The 21,763-nt window shown below is 40.4% G+C and overlaps 1 protein-coding gene across 9 annotated transcripts in view; it reads left to right on the plus strand.

Moving 5' to 3' along the window:
• Positions 1-21,763, plus strand: part of NCOA2 (nuclear receptor coactivator 2) — a 255,379-nt gene that overhangs the window by 34,639 nt on the left and 198,977 nt on the right. For 4 of the 9 annotated variants that reach the window (XM_077810156.1, XM_077810159.1, XM_077810158.1 and 1 more), the window contains one exon: positions 19,407-19,496. The exons of 4 other annotated variants lie outside the window; for them this stretch is intronic. The gene's annotated coding sequence lies outside the window, so the exon portion shown is untranslated. Of the gene's footprint in view, positions 1-11,477; positions 11,520-19,406; positions 19,497-21,763 lie in introns of all 9 variants that reach the window. One more of the 9 variants, XM_077810162.1, reaches the window with a different exon arrangement.

Raw genomic sequence — 21,763 nt, forward strand, 5'->3', positions numbered from 1 at the left:
ACCTACACCCTAACTATATAAGTAGGGCCCTACCAAATTCACGGTCCATTTTGGTCAATTGCATGGTTGTAGGATTTTTAAAATAGTAAAGTTCACCGTTTCAGATATTTAAATCTGAAAATTTCACAGTGTTGAAACCGTGGGGGTACCCGCCCTAAAGGGGATTGTCAAGGATTGCAAGGCTAGTGTAGGGAGGTTGCAGTATTGCCATCCTTACTTCTGTGCTGCTGTTGGCAGTGGTGTTGCCTTCAGAACTGGACAGCGGGAGCTGCTGGCTGGGAACCCAGCTCTGAAGGCAGTGTTGCCACCAGCAGCAGCACAGAAGTGAGGGGTGGCCTGGTATGGGGGGGTTGTCACTTTTGGCGGGAGGGAGGAGTGGCCTTATGGTGGGTGACTGCCCAGGGCTCTGTAGTCATCCCCCTCCAGCCAGCCCTTTAACCTGTGGGTGCTGAGCCTGGAGCTGGGAAGGGGCAGGGCTGAGGGCACCCCACCAAAGGGCCCCTACCATGCACTGGGCTCTATGCTCCCACCTCCAGGAACCTCCCCTGGATGCAGCAAGCTGCTGCTGGTGATGGTGCAGAAGTAAGGGTGGCAATGCAATACCATGCCACCCTCACTTCTGCGCCACTGCAGGCTGATGGCGGTGCCTTCAGGGCTGAGCTCCTGGCCAGCAGCCGCACGCTGCTCAGAAGCAAGTGTGGCAATCCTATGGCAAGTGTGGCCCCCCCATCTACAATAGCCAGATTTCACAGGGGAGACCAGATTTTAGCATCTGTAACGTTTTTTTTCCACAGACGTGAATTTGGTAGGGCTCACTATATAAGTACCTACTACACAGGGGTGTTATGAGGCTTACTTCATTACAATTGTAAAACACCTTGGAAATCCTCGGATCAAAGCTACTCCAGGAGTGTGAAGAAGAATGATTTCATTATTCTTGGTAGATGAATTTTGTCTTGATAATTGATCTGTCCTTCATGCCAACGTATCCATATCCCTGATGTGTCCTTTTAGGTGAGTGGTGGGTCATTCTCAGTGTTGGCCGAGACCTGGAGTTGTTCTGAATAAAGACTTGATAGTTGTGCCAAATTATGTGACTATAAAACCGCCAGGCTTTCTTTGTCTTGGCTCAATGCGACGTTTCAGGTCAGAAAAAATGAGCACTTAAATACTCTAATCTACCCAGGCTGTTCACATACACACGCACTTTGGTTTTGCTAGCTGCTATTTCTAAAGCCATAGATGATTAGTAACTTAGTCAGTACTATGGCTATAGTTTCTTGGCTTGTATTTATACAGACACATTTAAATGAATGAGTAGACAAATAGCTAACTTATAGAATATCAAGTTTCCTCTTCAGAAACAATTTAGCAATTACAAGCTCTGATATAGTGTGCATAGGAACAATAAGGTATATACTGAAGTACAAATGGAAAGTTCTACAATACAGTTCAGTATGTTTTTTATAGGCAGTGGTTAGACATAACAAGAGGAATGGGTCAGTCTAACACTGATTGGATAGTAGTGTGGACATATTTTAGTAGAAGTTGTCCTATAGGCCTACCTCCTCCTCTTCATGCTCTCATAATGTCCCTGTGACAACTACAGCAACTGCTTACATGGGGAAATAGTAATAGGAAAGTGTTCATGATATATTTTTAATTTTCTTTTTAATGCAGTTTTGCAAATAAGGAGAGTCAGCATCATGTGACCAATAGCTTTCCCCAGAACACCAGCAGATGATCCATGGATCACAGTTTGGGAACCCTTAGTTATAGTCATTTTCAGTGTCTTTTTTTTTTTCCAGGATCTTATAGTTGTTAGTAGCCTGTAGAAACCGTCATCATTAGTTTTGGCCTATGATTCCTCCAAAATATTTATATATATTTTTATTTGGTGGCATTTCTTGTGGTGCTTATCTCTGAAGTACATGAATGTCTGACAAATATTAATTAACCTCACTACAACCCTATGAAGTAGGGAAATATCCTTGCTTTTAAACAACTTGCACAAGGTTACATAGGAAAGTCTGTTACAGAGATGGGACCAGAACCCAGATTGTCTGACTCCTAGACCTGTCCTTTAACCAGAAGGCAATGGCTAGTAGCAAGTGGAGTAGAGATAAATATCTAATATGTAATACTTCTTCTTCAAGTGCTGTCCCTGTGGGTGCTCCAATCTAGGTGACGGTGCGTCCTGGCACTGTTGATTGGAGATCTTCAGTAGCAGTGCCTGGTCGGGACACACGCACTCAGCTGGTATCTCCCATCTCATTGGAATCTTCCTGAGTGCGTGCGTCCCACATGCTCCTCAGTTCCTTCTCAACCGTCCTCCGCTGAAGACGGGACTCGGGGCAGTGCTGCTTCTCTTCCCTGGTTTCTGTAGAAAACAGTAACAAAGAACATAGAAATAGTTATTAGTTACATCCCAGTTGTTTCCCTTCCTTTAGAATAGTTACATAGTTTAGTTACTTAGTTTTAAAAATAAAACCAGAAACAAAAAAACTTTTCGCCTCAGGCTCGTCTCCCGCTGAGACACTTTCCCCCGGCCATTTCTAGTTCAATATGCCAGGGGCTTCAGGATTCAAGTGTGCTTCCTGCCAGGACTCCATGCCAGGACTGATGGGCACTCACGATGTGTGAAGTGCCTTGGCGAAACACACGTCCCTGCAAAATGCCTTCACTGTGCAAGACTCAAGACCAGGGCTCATCATGACAGGGACCTGCGGCTTAAAATGTTACTAATGGAAAAATCTCTGCAGCTGCCTTCGAAGACGGGGAAAGTTAAACCCTCTCCCTCATGCTCCCCGGCCAGATCAGAGTCAATTGGAAGCATGGCTTCACCCTCTCTATAGCAGAGGCAAGAAGCCCAACAGTCTCTGAGGAGAGACTTTAACAAGAGTAAAGAGATCCTTACCCTCTGTATTGACAGCACAGAAGGCAGGCGCCTCAGGCTGACACAGCGCCTCACCACGGCTCCCGCAGAGGTAGGAACCCGACTTCCTGTACTGGGAAGGCTTCCGCGGCATCAAGTGCTTCAGTGCTAAAAATAGCCGTGGTGCTGACTGCGCGCTCTGCTCCAGTGCCGACAAGAACGTCGACACCGACCCCCTGCGGGCTAAAAATAGTCACGGTGCGGACTGCACGCTCTGCTCTGTGCCAGGAAGAACGTTGGCACCGAGCCTGCCTCCTGCCCCGGCACCAGCAGTGGACCCCCTGCAGGGCTCCTGCACATGCCCCAGGGCACCAGTGAGGCTTTCAGTTGACAATGCGCTAGAGCATAGTCCAGGCTCAGCGCAGCCCAGGGTGCAGGAGCAACAGGTTCTCACTCAAGGTGACCTCTCAGTGCCACCTGAGCCTAACTCCCCGCTCCTGGACACACGGCTCATTTTTTGAACAGCTGCTCTCCCCACCTGCACTGGCTGCCTTTTACTGATAGCGAACCTGATGTACAGCAGCAGGCAGAGTTCTCCCCACCTGCCTCTCCTCCTCCACCGGAACCTTTTCCGCCTCAGGTCATGGCTCACAACCACCAGTCTCAGTTTCCCTACTTCACCCCTCTGTGGATGACACCTGGGTTCTCCTACCCTATACCTTGGCCTCAGTGGTACCCTTGGCCACATCCTCCTACCACTCACCCTCAGACCTCTTCTACCGAACCATTACCTCCTTCTGTGCCTCGATCTCCAGCTCCATCCACTTCAAGAGTGCCTGAACCCCCTCCTGAGAACGTGAGCTACAGACCATATCCTGACTCACCGATCCCTGACTCTCCATCAGCTCCAGATGGAGTTCTCTTCCCTCCACCTCCATAGAACGTGGATGACTAAACAATTTCAAGAACTTTTCAAGAGGATGGCACTCAGTCAAGACATCAACCGCCCGAAGGCGTTAGAACTCATTCCACTCGAGCTGTGTCGACATCCGTTGCTTTCCTACATAATGTACCCATTTCTAACATCTGTAAAGCGGCTGCGTGGTCATCTGAACACGTTTGCCAAGCACTGTGCTATCACACAAGATACCACGGCAGACACCACAGTCCCATACGGTAGGCCATACGGTACTCTCTACAGTACTCACTGCCGCATCTCCAAAGTCCCACCGACCATCATGGGAACTGCTACACATTCACCTAGAGTAGAGCACCCACAGGGACAGCACTCGAAGAAGAAGAAGGGGAAGTTACTCACCTTGCAGCAACTGAAGTTCTTTGAGATGTGTGTCCCTGTGGGTGCTCCACTCCCCGCCCTCCTCCCCTCTACTTTGGAGTACTAGTATAATCGCTCCACGGTAGAGAAGGAATTGAGGAGGGTGCGGGACGCATGCACTCAGGAAGATTCCAACGAGACGGGAGATATCAACTGAGTGCGTGCGTCCCAATCAGGCACTGCTACCGAAGATCTCTGATCAATGGCGCCGGGACGCACCGTCACCTAGAGTGGAGCGCCCACAGGGACACACATCTCGAAGAACTTTAGTTACTGCAAGGTGAGTAACTTCCCCATATATACAGTTTATTTTATTTAATTTGAATCAGTTGAGCTTCATTTCTAGAGACATATTGTAATTAAAGGGTAGAATCTGGTTGTCAATTAATTGCTTCTGTAAGTGGGCTCAAATCCATTGAACTTACTACTTTCAGTGCAGTAGTGTTTGTGCCAGGCAGGTATTTAGAAACATTACAAATGAACAGGACAAATTACTCTGTGGCAACAGCTAAAATAAATACTTCATAAGGTATTCAAGAAAAATACACTTAGATTTTCTTCCTCTGCCCAGCCTGCTTCCATTATCTTTGCTTTCTGGTCAGGTCCTGCTAAAATAATCTAGTAAATGCCTAAGCTCTAGAAAGTAAGGCTGTCACATTGATGTTTAACTGACTTTGAAACAGTGCAGCTGTAAAGGGGAAATGAATTCTGTTCCCTGTCAAAGCCCGTAAAAGAGTGCTTATTTTAGCAGCTACTGAAGATGGAAGTGTTTTATTCCATGACTACATTGGTTGTCAAACTGGAAATATTTTCCTGTATTAATATTTGGAACTTTCCAAAATCATAATTTTCTGTTGATTTTTTTCAAAGCTGTATTCAGTTTCTGATCTCTGATCCAATCTTCTGCTCTTTTGGGCTCTATGGAAATCTTGGAAATGTATTTTTTTTTCTATTAACTACATGTGTATTTAGCTATTACCTTTCAAGCTACAGCGTGGGGCTGGAGGTCAACATTGCCAACCTGCCAGGAGATGGAGGACTAAGCCTAACATGCATTAGGCAACCACCCTCATCTTTATTGTGACTATCAGACAAAGACTTCTGTACCCAATATGCAGTTCTCTACCTTGATGTAAAAAGACTGGCCAACCTGTGGACAATAACTCATGCTGACGTATATTGTATTCTGTCTAATTAATTTTAATGGGCATTTATCACAGAACCATTATAAAAATGTAGACTTTCAACACGAGTGGTAGCTTGCTGAAATATCTCTGCCACTTCAGCAGTGTTCGTCCGAGTACCAGCACTGATGTATTTTTTCAGACATATCTGGGACTGAAACTTGGCAAAGTATAATGGGGTAAGATTAGAGACAAAGGTCATGCCAAATTAGCTCCAGTCACAGTACAAGCATTGTCTAATACAGAGTTTCTCAACCTGTGGGTTGGGATCCAAAATTGGGTCGCCAGAATGTTTCAGAGGGTCGCATGGCAGCTCCTCTGGCTCCTGTCTTTTGGGGCTGGCTGGGCTCGCCTCCCTGCTCTAGGCACTGCAACTTCTGAGGTCTCAGCACCATGCAGGTTTGGCCCAGTTGTCATGATGACGGGAATCCGGGTAGCCTAATTTGAGTGAGTGGCACTGCAGCGCCATGAGCCAGGTTACAACTCTGCTTGCACACGATTGGTCCAAAGCAGAGAGCCAAGCCCAGCCAGCCCTACAGTACAGGAGCTGCTACTGTGGGGTGACTGCTGGGCATGTCCCAGCTCCCTCGGAGAGTAGGATCCAACCAAAACCACCACAGGGCAGGGCTGTAACCAGGGCAGGGTGAGCAGGGCAGCCACCCAGGGCGCAAAGCCACTGGGGCAGCTCGTTGGGGTTGGTGATGCGCGGCAGGGCTTGGGGAGGGAGCGCCGCCTCTACCCCCTGACTTACCTCAGCTGGCCACCCAGGTGTCTGGGTTGCGGGGGCACAACCAAAAAACGGGGGGGTGGAAGGGGGTGTGACAGTGCATGCCCCACCTCCCCATCGCCTCTAATAGGGGGTGCAAATATGCTTGCTTGCCCTAGGTGCTAAAATGTCTAGTTCCTGTTCTGCCCCAGACTATTATTAGGTTGTGACAGGCCATAAACATTTACAAATGGATCATGAGCCCAAAAAGGTTGAGAACCACTGGAGAGCTGCGGGTCTGGACAGCTGAGTTCTATTCCCAGTTCTGCCTAAAATTTTTTGTTGGGCAATACTAATTCTTCTGTAGTGCTGTAGGTGGTATAATGAACTTTACAGATAATTAAAAAGCAAAAATACCAGATCCCTGCTTCAAGGAGCTTACATTTTAAGGTTGCAGTCCTTCAAGAACTGCGTAGGTGCAGAAGTTTGCCCTCAAATTTCTCCTTGCAGAATCAGGGCCCAAGTTAAATATAGTGGTACAAAGGATGACAAACAAAGGTTGTTCAGGAGGTGAATAGGGGAAAGAAGAGGTTGCAAGAGTGAGTGAGATGTTTTTATATGCATCCTGTTTAGTTATTCATGGTTTTTGTTTATCTTAATATGTTAATATAGTTCTAGTTTGAGGGAACAAAGTTGTTAATCAAGAAGGCAGAGGTGATGGAGCATAGGGGTGGTTAAGTCTTTGTGTCACTTTTCCAGTGAAGTGGGGATGATAATGCTTGCAGGAGCATTGTGAAGTTTAAGGAATTAATATTTGTGCTGTGCTTTTAGATCTGTTGATGGGTGCTGTATAACTGCACAGCATTAATTCAACACTACATATTTTAAATTTTCATTGAGAGGGTCCCTAGTCAGGAATAATTTACCATTGGCGCCTTAGTATTTTATGTCCCTGTGTTTTGTATATTGCACAGACGAGCATCAAGATAGTCTGAACATTCAGATAATAAAGGGAACTAAAATTCTACTTAAGCGAAGTAATTACTTTGTCAGGTTGTATTTTTGTTTGTTATATATGTCATATTCATTATTTCTTGGCAATGCTCTTTGACTTCCAAGGCTAAGGCAGTAGGGAAATAAACATGTGGGTACATCCAAGGGTTTCGGTCTGAGGCCTATGCCTCTCCCCCATTTTTATCACAAAGGTTATGCGATGCTGCATTTGATCTGTTTCAGCCTCAAATAATTGATATGACCAAGCAACTTGTCGGTATTTGGTATTATGGAGAAAACATTTGAGATGAGGGAGATATTTCACTGAGCTACTAGTCATGTGGGAAGCTTCATTCTTATAATTTTTCTGATTTAAAAAAAAAAAGCTCACTGAAAGGAATGGGATGGATATATACCCTTCACTGGGAGTTATTGTAGACATAAGCCCATCAGAAGAAGATCAGATAATAGTTTAACTTCAATTCAGATGAGTGAAAACAGAGGTGTATCAAGCCTCTCATTTAAAAGTTACTTTATATTTACATGATATCAAATAAAAAAGCCCTGTGAACACTAAATATGGTATGATAGACAAGTACCATTTACTTGAGCCCTTAGTGGCCCGTTTTATACTCCAAAAGGGATTTCTTGGTAGCTGTGATACTGCAGACTGATGTACTCTGGGCTTCACAGCAGTGCAAAGAGGGGCTGACTAGCATTGCTTCAGGGAAACCTAAAAATGAAATGCTTCATTGTTTTCAGTGCTGAATGCCCTCTTAGCCTGGGACTGTCCATCACATTTAGAAGTCAAGTTTAACCTAGTTTTGTCTTTTAATTCTGAAAAAAATCCAGGATTCAGATGGTCGAAGACTTTGCTTCCATGTATTTTGAAAAATGAAACTTACAGCTTAATTTTTATTATTTTTTTTAATAACTAGTTCTTCTTCTAATAAACCCACTGTGCTGGTGTAAAACTTTTTTTTTTTTATAAGACTTCCTGAGGGAACTCACAATAAAGCTATCAAATCTGGTATGAAATCATCAAAAGTCCTCCATATCCTTCAGATTTCTGCTAGCACCCTTCTTTCCTTGATGGTTCTGCTCCCTCCACTACCACATAATCAGCATAAATTAGGCCCGGAATCACAATAATTTTGCTGTTTTGACTCCCCAGAGCTGAGATCGGAGGGTTGTTTTGTAAAGAAACAAAAACGGACAGAAATCAACTTATCCTGTACTAAACACTCTTCTTTCACTCTCTTCAACATTAAAAATAAAACAGTAAAGTGTTCCTGCTACATGAATAAACCCAAGCACAAATTGGCTTCCTGACTACAGCAAAGGAAAACATAGTTGTATTTTTTAAGGAACACATATTTTAAAGTAATGAGTTTTTGTTGCAGTATGATTATATATTTAACAGGAAACCAGGTTGCAGTCTTTATGACTAACGCTTATTACTACTGCTCCTTTAGTTTCCAGGAGTTCATTACTATAATGTTGTGTAAAATCTTGGAGTATGTAGCAGATCTCACTCTGTTTTCTCACTCTGTTTTCTTTTTTGTTGATTGGTGCTCAATGCTCAGAAATTATTGAGCTGAAATTCATTAAATGCAAAAGCTTACATTAATGTAAAGTTAAAACTTTTATAACTTCACGTATACTTGCATTTTTTCTTCAAACTTCCCTGGTTCTTTGTCTCTAGAATGCCAAATCTGAGGTTTCTAAACTTTCTAGCTTTTGCCGCAAGATACACAGGTACAAATTCCGGTTGGGATACATGTTTTACAGTAGGAAAAAATAATTTCACATTTTCATAACTTAAAATTGGCATAATTGATTTTAGTCAAATGCCCCAAAATAATTCATCTTTGGGCTGAGACTAAGCATGGAATTTTTTAGGAGAATTTTTTCCCCAACTGGAAAATTCCTCCTAAAGACAGGAATAGAATGGAAGGCACTTCTTAACCTTAACTGTATTGTTTATTGGGAGATGCACTTCTAAATATAAAGAAAAACATAAAAAGACCTATCATATCACGGTTGTTCAGAACGCCAACTAACTTGTTTTGAAAGGTTTATGTACAGAAATAATAATGTGGAACTTGATTCTGCAAAGAGCTCTACAATTGGGTGCAGAAGTCCCTCCGCATAGATTTGCTTGCAGGGCTGGAGTCTTGGTGTTGGGCATTATTTTTTTACACAAATCACCAACTTTACTAGTTTAGGAACAATGCACATTTTTTCCTTATAACTGGATGCAGTTTGAGATTTCTTTTAAAATGCTAGAGCTGTTGCTGTCAACATGCCCATTGCCATCACATACTAACATGGTTTGATAGCTGACAAAACAAACATGCAAAGACTGACATCTGGGCCAGACACCTTTAATTATTATATGCTTTGATAAGCTTAACTTTTTTCCATAAACATGTGCATTATATTGACATCTTTCATGTTACTGGAAATAAAGGCCTGTCCACTTTTCTTTATACCCTGCTATATTTAGTAGATAAAAGCTAACCCACAAAATTCACTTGGAATTTAAATTACTAGGCAGAAACTAAAATCTTGCCTAAAAGGTGACTGCAGGGGAGTTCAGTAAAATCCCATGCACTTGAGAAGTGTTGAATGTACCCAGTAGTGAGGATAAAGGGGCATTTTGAGCACACAAACAGCTTATTTTCCTTCATGCCGAAGGGCAAGGCTGTCATTTAGCCCTATTATGGGTCCTCAGCTGCTTCTCCATATAATGCCTCACTAAGGAGCAAATAGAATTGTGAACTCTGTACTTTGCAGATAAGGGAAACATGTATTTTCTGTTAAAATTTGTCATTTTAAACTTTGCAGTCTTTTAGTGATTCTGGAATGATTTTTTTTATTTTATTTTGTAGCTAGGTAGTAGAAGAAATATGCTACGCGTCTGACAGTGCAAACAAAAAAAGCTATGAGCCCTGGTTCGCTCTTCTGCCTCAGACCTTTTGTCTTTCTGGTGGCCTAAAGCATGTGGAACCAGCCCCCAGGGAATACCCAAGCAGAATGGGGTTCTCTTTAGCTGGCATAGTGCTGCTGAAACGGTTCTATACCAGCTCAGCTCCCACCTTTGGTGTAGTGGGCATATCAGGAGCTGCAAAGGTGCCTTAAAGTCAGCTTTGCCTCCCCCTTTCACCGCTCCATTTCAGTGCCTAAACAGGGACAGTGGAACTAGGAGCCATGATCTCTGCCCTGACAAGTTTACCATCTCATTATAGTTACGACTCAGTGATGGAGGCAAGGGTATGTACGTATGTGTAACAAAATGGTTGGCAGGAAAACCAGGAGATGAAGTAGTAAGATTATGTGGATACTCAGCGAAAGCTTGTGCACAACTTGATGGAGCAAAAATTGGTGGGTATTTTTTTAAGTAATAAATATCATTGTTGACTCATTTATGTATTTCCTTTTACTTAACACCCATCCTCCCACACACACATACACGCATTTTTGCTCCAGCATGCTGTGTAGAAGACTGTGCTGCATATCCCCGTCCTGCTGTAACCCCATCCTTCCTTCCCTTGTCCTCTCCCTTCAGAGTTCTCCTTTAAAGACCTTAAATCACTCTTTGAAAAGTCTGTAGTTAATTTTTTCAGAAATACTTTTTCCTCTTCTCATCTGTACATACTAGTTTGTAATGAACTTTGAAACTTACTTTATTTAATGTTTAAAGTGCCAAATGCAATGCTGTTATTTTCCAGCTGCTCCTTGCTCTCACTCAGACAATTTTATAAACATTCTGTAGGTCTTGTTTCTGTAAACATTCCAGAATTGGTAACAATGTATGTGTAAGTTTTAAAAAGTCCAAATGCACTTGAACACATAATGCATGGAAAACCTTCCCAACCCCTTATCTACCAAGTACAGAGTTCTGGATTAATTTTAACCTAACAGAGTCATGTAGCTAAATTTAAGAATATTTGATACGAAAAAGCAAATTAAAAAAGAAACTTGAACTGAGAAAATCTATAAAAGTTTACTGCTTAAGATGCATGTTTGTTCTACTCAAATGACAACTGAATTTGGCAAAAAAATTGTTAGTTTATTGATTGAAAGAAAAATCTTAGAGGAAGGTTACAAAATATGCTGCATTATTTATTCAGTGAAATACATGGGTTAGTATGTGTACAATTTAAAGTATTAAAATACAACACATTTTTCATGATTTGGTTTAAATCAATAAGAGCTAGGAAATTCAAAAATTGAGATATTACTCTTGTTTTTCATGCACATATGTATTTTAAGGGTTGAAGATCAAATCTTGAACTCATGGAAATCACAAGTAAACTCCCATTGACTTCAATGGGATCTGGATTTAGCTCTGAATTTCCTATTTTTATTTTATTTTAGACCAAATGCTGAGTATTATTTCAACATAACTGTGGGCCTAAGGTAAGTGTTTATACAACACTTGGAAATTTTCAGCATTTGATAGTAGTAGGAGCTCAGAATAAAAACAACCTAAAGGCCTGATCCTGTCCCTATTTAGGTAAATGAAAATTTTGCTATAGGCTTCAGTGGGATCAAGAACAGTAGACCTTTAATGCTGTACTTTATATTCAACAGAGTTCCACCATTACACAGATGTTTAGCTATCTCTCAAAACACAATAGTGAATGCTACTAAAATAGGTATTGTTCTGGCTGAGGAAAAGGTTAAGAGTAGAAAAAAGGAATCATTTACTAACATAACTGCTTTCCTATTCAACATAAATTCATTTCCCCTCTGCCAATATATTTTGTTACCATGTCCATTTTCTGTCTACCTACGTTATGTCACTTGCACACTTGATTTTAAATGCTCTTGTGAAGGTATTGCTCTATTACTTTCAATTCAATAAGTACTAAGTTACACCTCATCAGCCCTCCTGGTCACGCCTCACAACAGTCACAGCCCTGTTAGCAGAACAACTGATCTTTAAAGCAAAATATTCATTCTCATACGCAACATTAGTGATGTCAGGAGTTGACTGCAAGCCTATCAATGAATGATGGTACAATCACTGAATTACTCCATGAGACAGCGATGGAGGATTTGATGGCTTTCAGATACTAATCTCATCCTTTTACATAGCTGTTGGCCATTTATGTTAGCCTGTCCCATTAAATATATTAGATATGAGAAATTTGCCACTAAAACAGCTGGTACAAAATAAATGTGTCTCTGGACAGGAAGAGGAACTGGTTTCAGAAGCCATGGGAAACTAATCAAACTGGCCTAAACTAGTTTTTTCTCCTTTCAAAAGCAAGTAAAATTACGAATGTTTACAGGTCATGGAGTAGGTACTTTTTTCTGCATTCATGTCTTATCAAATATGTATTGTACTTTTGTTTTTAAACCAACTAAAAGCAGGATTGGAATGATGTAAAGATCAGTTAGGATTTTATCAGAGTTGTGTGTTTTGAGACTATTGCAAGTAACAAGAGAATTTCGGAAATATGGCATGGGACATGGTTTTTATTCTAGTGTCAGTCTTAGGGCCTAGTCTACATTTAAAATGTAAGTTAACATAGCTATGGTGCTCAGGGTTGTGAAAAACCCACCCCTCAGAGCACCATGACTATGTCAACCTAACCTCCACTGTAGACACAGCTAGGTTGACTGACGAATACTTCCATTGACTTAGCTACCATCACTTAGAGAGGCAATGTTCCTACAACAATGGAAAAGCTCCTTCTGTCACTGTAGGCCGTCTCTATGTTAAGAGGTTATACTGCCATAACGAGGGTCTGTAGTTATGCTGCAATAGTCCCCATAGCATAGACGTGGCCTTAATATTCAGCACTGATATCAGTAACTCTACTCATTGATCATGTAGTGTAATCAAAAGCATAATAAAATTTTGGGTAACCAAACACCCTGTCTAGTGATGATACTTCTCCTGCTCTGAATTCATTTTTATCATTATGAAATAAATTTACTATGTCCTCATATGCTTTGGTGAATATCAGTGCAGACTGATGGATTAATTACTTTGCCTCCTTAAGCTGCATAGTCTAAGATTTAGCTCCTATAAGGTTCATCTAAAGAATCAATGAAAATATTAATGCTGCAAGTACTTGCAACAAAATTCTGGTTACAGATTTTATATGTTTCAATTTTGGTTGTAAATTTTGTTGGTTCTTTCACTTTCCTTGTATTTATAGATTCTGAGGAGCAAATTTTGAATGAAAACTGTACAAATTGATTACTTATTTTCAGCTAAAATTATGTTTTAATTGGAATTTCTTTTCTTTGTGCATCATTCTACAGCTCTACAAATGCTAAAAAAGACTCCATGCAAATGATTAAGTTTTCACACAAAACCATTTACTCTAAAAGTCAATTAATTTGACAAAATATTAAAATTTTATACCAAAATATTGAAATCTGGGATATGTCAGCTTTCTTAACAAAACATTTTGTTTGATACTTCCAATTTAATTTTTTTTTGTATGTCTGATACACTTGGTTTAGAATTCAAGGAAAATTCTCAAGTTCTTTATTATTATGGACTAGATTTTACTAAAGCAAAAAACCCTGGCTTTCACACTCGTGTCCCTTTTAAGTTGCAAACATGGATTTTAAAGAGTTTCCACTCTGGTGTATGGTGTGGAAATACTGGTACTTACTAATAAACTGCTTTTCAGTGGTTAGAGTAGTTAGCACTGTAAAGTCAGATTCTAAATATACAGTATGCTAGAACAGGTTTTAGTACCTTCCTTTCCTCTGCATTTGCTTTGTTTTGATACATACACAAGGTAGTAGGCTTATGTAGATTTCTTTGATTATTTGAATGGCTAAGAAGCACCAGAATATTAAGCTAAAAGCAGCGTGGGCTTACAGAGAATACTGGCCATACAAACGTGTGAATTCTCTATCATGCACTCACTTTTTTTTCCATGATATACTTAAGAGAAATCCTGGCTTCTGATCAATTGAAAACAGCCATGTGGTGAATCTTTAAGTTTGATCAATATTGGTCAGAGGTCAGTAATACTGAGCTCTAGGATGACATTAACCAATCTTAATGTATATGCAGATTGATGCAGGCTGCTGTCTCTTGTAGGCAGTGCTCCAAAGAACTACATGGGGGTTGGGAGACTCTCTCTTCTCTTTAACGTGTGAGTTGGATTAAAGGTGCACCCTCAGTCAGTCAAACAATGATTATTACTGCAACATTGGGCTGTAATAGTCGCTCTGTCTCTTTATAGTACCATCACATCAGGTGTTGGACTAGTCAATTTTCTGTGAGTAGATGGAGTGTACAAGTCGCTTCCACTTTCCTGGCCTGCCCCACTCACTTTTCTGTATTCCCAAGATGAGAAACTTTATAAAGCGCAATTCTATGCACTGGGTTGCAGATTCCTCCTGCATTGCCTCTCTGCAACTTGACTCACCCATCCAGTGGGTTTGTTTTTTTAATTGTATTTTGGGACTAATAAGGCAATGGGCAGAATGTATAATTATTCTTAATTATAATTATGCATGTGATTTTTTTTTCAAAATACCAGCTATGGTAATTTGAGCTAATTTAATTGGTACCAAGGTATGTACTTTTTAAAATTGATGAAACAGATGAATTTAGTGTAACAAAATATTTTTCTTATTTTAAAAAACATGAGCCTTCTTGGCAACCAGTCAAGACTCTTCATCCATATTGAGAGCTGGATGTAGCAAATCTCTCTTAACAGAATGATGAGAAATTCTGAATGCCAGCTTGGTTATTTCTTAATATAGATTTCAGAACCATTTCTTAATCTAGTTTTCCATAGCATAATCTGAGATTTGTGGGTCCTGAATCAGTGTGTGACAAGACAATCTCTTCTAGGTGGGATCTTGATATTAAACTCCTGCCTCTCAATACTGTGTACACCCATTTCAAATTAAGCACTGTAGTTAAGCATTTCAAGTTAGCACCTAACGAGAGAACTTGCTAGTGCCCTCTAACTCCTTAAACTCTGTTTCATGAAGTCAGCTCTAAGGAGGACTTTATGCATGTTTTAGAATGTGGATTTGAGAAGGTAATACAAAACCAAGCTATGGTTAGTTCATCATTTTAATAAGAGCATAAACTGTGATTGTCAACATCGTCCTCAACATTGGGGAGACTACTACTAGTAGTAAAGACTTAGGTGGACCCATTCACAATGCACCTTATCGCATACATTTTTAGTATGAAAAATTATGGAAATACTTGTCTGTCATGACTTCAATCCCTTGTTTGTTTTGGCTTGCTGATTTGTACAGTCTTTTAAAATAAAATTACCCTTTTATTCTCTTATAATAATGACTCCTTAGTAAAGTGATAGAAGCAAGTTAGAGTAAAAAGAGGTTTCTAGAGAACACAGTTTCATGCTTTAATATTACTACTTTCTGCTGCCAACGCTAATTAAGAATAGAGGAGGTTGTGGTTTATTACATGTACTCTTAATGGGGTACTCACTCCCTGCAGGTGGCACCTCCTTCTGGATGTTCTGGGGATTAGCTGTCTTCGAGGTCCAAGACCTCCCCTAGTGTCTCTCACCCCTGTTGTTCTTTCTCACTCCAGGAGCTGCAGCTTTCTTCCCTTGTGGGGAACAGAGTCTCAACTTGACCCACTGTCCAGGCAATGCCACTGTGTCAGTGGCTGGTCGGGGAACCTGGGCGCTCCCACTACTCCAAGTTCTAGCCCAGGGACCCTACAACATGCAGCCAAGATCTGTTCAGTCTTCAACCTTGTTGCTCTGTTCCTGAGCTGCTTTCTACTCACCTCCTAAAGGCTTCCTTCTGTATCCCCCTCTCTTCTGCATACACCCTTCCCTCAGAGTCAGAGTCCTACTCTTTCCATGGATTCCTTCTTTCCCTCTCTAATGCACCAAGGGTGGCTGCAGAAATCCTCACTGTAACCGTTTCTGTTGCCAGTATCCTGGCTTTATACTAGCTCAGTCCACGCCCGCTCAGATGAACTTCATCCTGGATCAGGGGTTGCTTCTTCAGCCTAATCCCCTCATGTGTGGCCTATCACACTAACTGGACTTTTCTCAGCTTCCTTAACCATTTCAGGGCTGTTGTGCAGTGAACACCCCATCACTGTGCTGTACTTGACACATAACTTACATTTTCAAAGAGCTTTACAAACACTCTTATTGCAAAACGGAGAGTTACAATAGGCAAGTGCCATCCCAGTTTTACAGATGGGAAACAGGTGAGAGAGAGGTCAGTGTTTGAACCAGGATTAGAATTCAGGAATTGCTAGATTCTAGCTCAGTTTTCAGTCCCCCTATACTATTCAGCCTCTGCAGGCTTTTTGATCTTGCACGTATTTAGCAACTCCTGCCATTTCCCTGTGTGAATTCCAGACACCACCAATCATTTCATATAACTCTTTGGAAAAATGCTTCTTTCGCTGTCTTGGTCTATGTTGTTATTTGGGAACCTTTTGAATGTTCTGAAACATTAATATGAATTTTGCACATGTGCTTATTTTGAGGCCCCATTTCCTAAGTCTTAACATATATGACCTGGCAAACTTAAATGTTTCCATGTGGCACTGAAAATTTTGGATTCAAAATAGCTTATAGATCACAATGACCATCATAAATACTACAGAACTTCAGTTCTACAAATAGACCTGAACAGAGTAAACGTTACTTTGCACATGATCTACTATTGGTTCCTGAATGTAACTATGTATTATTGTTATCCTATTAAAGGTATAACCAAGTAAAAGTGTGCATTTTTGTATGTTCCTTTTCGAGTGATGGTATTCATTTCTGATTTCTATTTTGGTACGTATCTTGAAACAACTTCTCTGGTTTGTCATATTTATAAAATTGGTCAACTCTAAAGTAGAAATGGTGCCCCCAATCTGATCCCGCTTGTCAGGAAGTAAGAAATACCCTCTGCTCTTACATTTATCAGTTAGCTCTTAATAATTCTGAACAAATGCCCTGATTTCTTGAGTTTCTGAATCATGTTTGAAACTTCAGTGGTTGGGGGAGGAGGGCAGGGCACACTGACTTTTACTTGCTTTGGGCATGGGATACCCTGAAAAAGAATGATGTTTATGCTCTGCTGTTAACAAAACTTGAAATATTACATCAGAGGACAAAAATGTAACTTTTGAGCGGCTAACTATGTTTAGGCAATGCGTGAGCTGCTGGAGTAGATACACTGGTAATGTCAGAGTACACTGAACAGGATTTCACACAGATTGTAACTTTGTACCTTGAAAATGTTTACTAACCCTGTAGAGATTATAATTGCAAATACTTTAACCAAAGAGATTGAAAAAATTATTACAAGAAGAAAATATTTGTTGTATCTGTTAGTTAAAACAAAAATATTTTCTTTTCATAGTGTATGGTTTGATTTCAGATCTGGACACAAGATTTTAAACTGGTATTAATATTTTGCTCTGTACTTGGTACAATAGTTCATCAAGCGGCCACACAGGTTAATAGGTAACAGCAGCCCTTTATTTGTAGTACAACTTTATATGTGCTGAACAAGTTTGGGAGTGCCGTAAAATGTTTGAGCAGAAATAGAGTTACATTAAGAAAGGAAATACGTTATTTATATTATAATGTAAATGCTGGCTTTTCTCTATGCAAATGCAACTTGGAACATACAAGATTGACAGTAACTCTGTGTGTGTGTATGTCTGTCTGGGTAAAGCATGTCTTGGCTTATCGTCAGGGTAACAGAATGAAAAATTAACTCTTTTAGGAAGTGGTAGGACTAGAAGCTCAACTCTGTGGTGAGAAGTTATTGTGAGGGCATAGCAGCATCATATAAAGGTAGTACTTGCATTAACATCACTTATGCCCCTGTGAAGTTGGGTAGGTTTGTAGGAATGGGGTTTTTTGGTCCTGACAGAAGCCTCGGTGCATATCAGCAAGCTTACCAGAGTAGGTTGAGGCACAGGCTCTATCCTTACTGGGGCCAGCAACCATCCCTCACGTAGAAGAGGGTATATCAGGCCTAGGGTATGTCTACACAGCCCACAGCAATGAGCCTCCGCAGCATGGTTTAATAGATTTAGGCTAGTAGGGGCAAGCCGCAACTTCAAAGCGCTGTCTGCACAGCTATTTTCAGGGCTAGTATGAGCTCCGTTAACCCAAGTGCAGATCTGGTCGCCCCATCTCAAAAACGATATGTTGGAATTGGAAAAGGTTCAGAAAAGGGCAACAAAAATGATTAGGGGTATGGAATGGCTGCCGTATGAGGAGAGAGTAATAAGACAACTAAGGGGGGATATGACTGAGGTCTATAAAATCATGACTGGCATGGAGAAAGTAAATAAGGAAGTGTTATTTACTTCCCCTCATAACACGAGAACTAGGGGTCACCAAATGAAATTAATAGGTAGGAAATAGGAAATTAATAGGTTTAAAACAAACAAAAGGAAGTATTTCTTCATACAACGCACAGTGGAACTCTTTGCCAGAGGATGTTGTGAAGGCCAGGACTATAACAGGGTTCAGAAAAGAACTAGATATATTCATGGAGGATAGGTCCATCAATGGCTATTAGCCAGGATGGGCAGGGATGGTGTCCCCTAGCCTCTGTTTGCCAGAAGCTGGGAATGGGCAACAGGGGATGAATCACTTGATGATTACCTGTTCTGTTCATTCCTGCTGGGACACCTGGCATTTGCCACTGTCAGAAGGCAGGATACTGGGCTGGATGGACCTTGAGTCTGACCCACTATGGCTGTTATTATGTTAAGTCTGTCGATGGGGGATGGATGGTCGCTGCTGCGAGCTGTGTAGACATATTTATAATGCTCCAGCATCTGTAAAACAATGCACTTCTTGCTGACAGGGGATTTGCTGATTCCTGGCTGTTTCTGAGTGTTTCACCTCGAGGAGAGCAGTTAGGTTTGGGTCTGTGAGGTGGTCAGGATTTTAGTTGACAATGTGTTTGGGGTTACATGTCCTAATTGGATTTACTGTCATCTGACAACCAGCCAGTTGGATTGGCCAGTGACCAGGCCTCTGGCTGTGCTGCCCAGCTTTGCTGGGTGGAATGTAAAAGTAGCCTTGCCAGGAGCAACAGGCCTCTTTCCTGCTGCCTGCTCCTTAGGTTTAAAGGGATCCAGTTTTGTTTCCTCCCTTTCCATGTATTGAGCAATATTGTACTTTTCTGTAATTTATTGAATTCCTGCTGGTTATGATGGGCACGTTGTAAGAAAGTACTGTTATTTGTCTCTCAGCAGTAAGGGCGCTTGGGCTGTAAAGGCCATCTGCTTTTGTGGTTAAGAAAAAATGTGTTGGGATTTCTACCCTAACTCTGTTCTCCATATGTTTCTCCTAGGAAATGGCTTTTTGCTAACTTTGGGCCTCAAGAGATACTGCATATTAAGATATTCATGGAGCACCTTGGGTATTCATTTTTTATGCACAGGTGATTAGTTCTTTTCAATAAAGTGTGGTTCAGAGGAGTCGCTATCTCTTTGGCATCATTGGCTCCTGTGACCTTCTAAGCCCCCTCAGAGTGTGGGCTCTAAATCTACTAGTTTCTGCAGAGAAGCACATGCCACATGCACATGGGGTTTGTGCCTGCATGAAGGACCAATGTGCCAGATTAAAGTGAAAAACTGTAGGTTGTCCTGTAGCATGATGGAGGCCAAGACAGCTTCAAAATTCCTGCAATGATACAGGTTGCCCATGCACTTGGGTTTGGGTCAAATTTAGTAAGAACTTCCTGTTTGGTTTGGCTTTTTAATAAGATCTGCAGCCAGACTGATCTCATAAAATGTGTCTCATTATTTTCTGATTTGAATTCAGTGGATAAGGATTATTTGAATGAGGAGAAACAAAAACAAACTATTGACTTGATTTTAATTATATTAAGTCCTGGTACAGGACTACAATGAAGCACTTCCAAAATGTAAACTTAAATATTGTATACTAAACAAACTATAAAATTGCTTAGAGTGGAGTGCAAAATAGCTTTTACTTGGCTTAGAAAGCTAATTAGTGGGAGCCTTAGCTCTTGAAAAGTCCTAAGAGTTTACATTAGTTTTTAAGAGCTGAAAAAAGTTACATTAATGATTAATATGAGCAAGCGAAATCATTCAGATTTTGAAAGCTATCAGGAACATAGTTCCAAGGTCACTAATTTGCCAAAATACTGTGGACATGTTTGAAAAAGCTATGTTAAATAATTATTTATGTAAGTTTGATAGTGACACCATAGAAACCTCATAGGAATTATGTATTGCCACAGTACAGTTGAGATTTTACACACACAAGTATGGAAATTTAAAATTTGATTCAGATGCCAGTTTTAAAAATCTGCTTTCTTGCACCTACATAATATTTTTGTTACTTTATAATATAACTTTATTTTAATGTGTATGTGCAATTTAGAAGAGTTCTCTTGTTCAGTTAATAATTTTGAATATTCTGACTTTGCGTATGTAAACCCTTCACCGTTACTTTATATTAATGTAGTTCTACATTTAATTTCCTGGTATCACACACTGTAATAAATGAAATAATTGTATTTACTGAATCATGGAATCACTAAAGTAATGCGAGTTTGTTTAACAAATAACTAGTATACCTAGATGGACTCTTCACATCTCTATTTCAGGACAGGACTTAAGCACATGTTTAAGTCCTGTTGACTTTAGTGTGCTTTAAGCATGTGCTTTAAATGCTTTTCTGAATAAGAATGTTTTCTGAATTGGGACTGTAAATTGTTATGGAACTCCGGTTTAGTGAGCTAGTGCAGAATGCTGTTTTCACTTATAACATCATTTATCTTTGAATCAATCTTCATGAACTTAGCAAAGCCTGCTTTCCTAACTGATGGCTGAGGGCATGGCATGTTTGATCTTAGAAAAATTAAACAGTGTACAATTATCAGATTGCACATAGTAATTGAAAAATATCTTAATACTGTAAAATATCTTCCCATGTACACACTATGATAACTTACCTATGCTACAGTCACATACCCTAACATCAAATCCCTTTAAGGTGTCTCACGTTGGGAACCCAATCGTGGACTAGCTTTTCCTGTCAAAGAGCTGAGTGATTCCTTTTCATACATGATTTTTATCATGATCAGTGTTACAAACTATTGAGTATTACACACAAACTATGTTAAAAGAATATTATTTAGGTTGCAAAATGAAGCACTCAAAAATGGGGAAATGTCAGACCTACAGTAGTCTATGCAACCTTAATTCTCCAAGTTTGTGCATCCTGTGCATAGGGATCCTGTGGAAATAATGGTATGATATCCTGTAGTTAAAGACTATGTATCATAATGCATATGCACAAGAGAGTTGATTAAAACTGCAAAGAAAAGTGTATAATGGGCATATCCCAACTTTTGAGTGCTTGAATTTGCAACCTAATCATGCTATTTTAGTATTTTTGGAGTATAATTTCCTAGGTTGTTATTTAAATGAAAAAATGTATTTTATTTCATTGAATGATGAATGATAATGACATAAATTAAAAAAATAAATTAAATAAAAAAACATTATGTGCAACTGTAACAACCCCCCTTACCCACAATCATGAATCAGCAGTAGGGTTTGAACCTTGAGCCTCCAGCATTGCAGCACAAACTGTTATCACTTGAGCAACAAGACTAACAATATTATCTGGCAACAAAAGACTGCTAATTTCCCTGAGGGGGGCGGAGGGAAATAG

The sequence above is a fragment of the Eretmochelys imbricata genome, chromosome 2 (assembly GCF_965152235.1).
Source record: "Eretmochelys imbricata isolate rEreImb1 chromosome 2, rEreImb1.hap1, whole genome shotgun sequence".
NCBI classification, from domain to species: domain Eukaryota; kingdom Metazoa; phylum Chordata; order Testudines; family Cheloniidae; genus Eretmochelys; species Eretmochelys imbricata.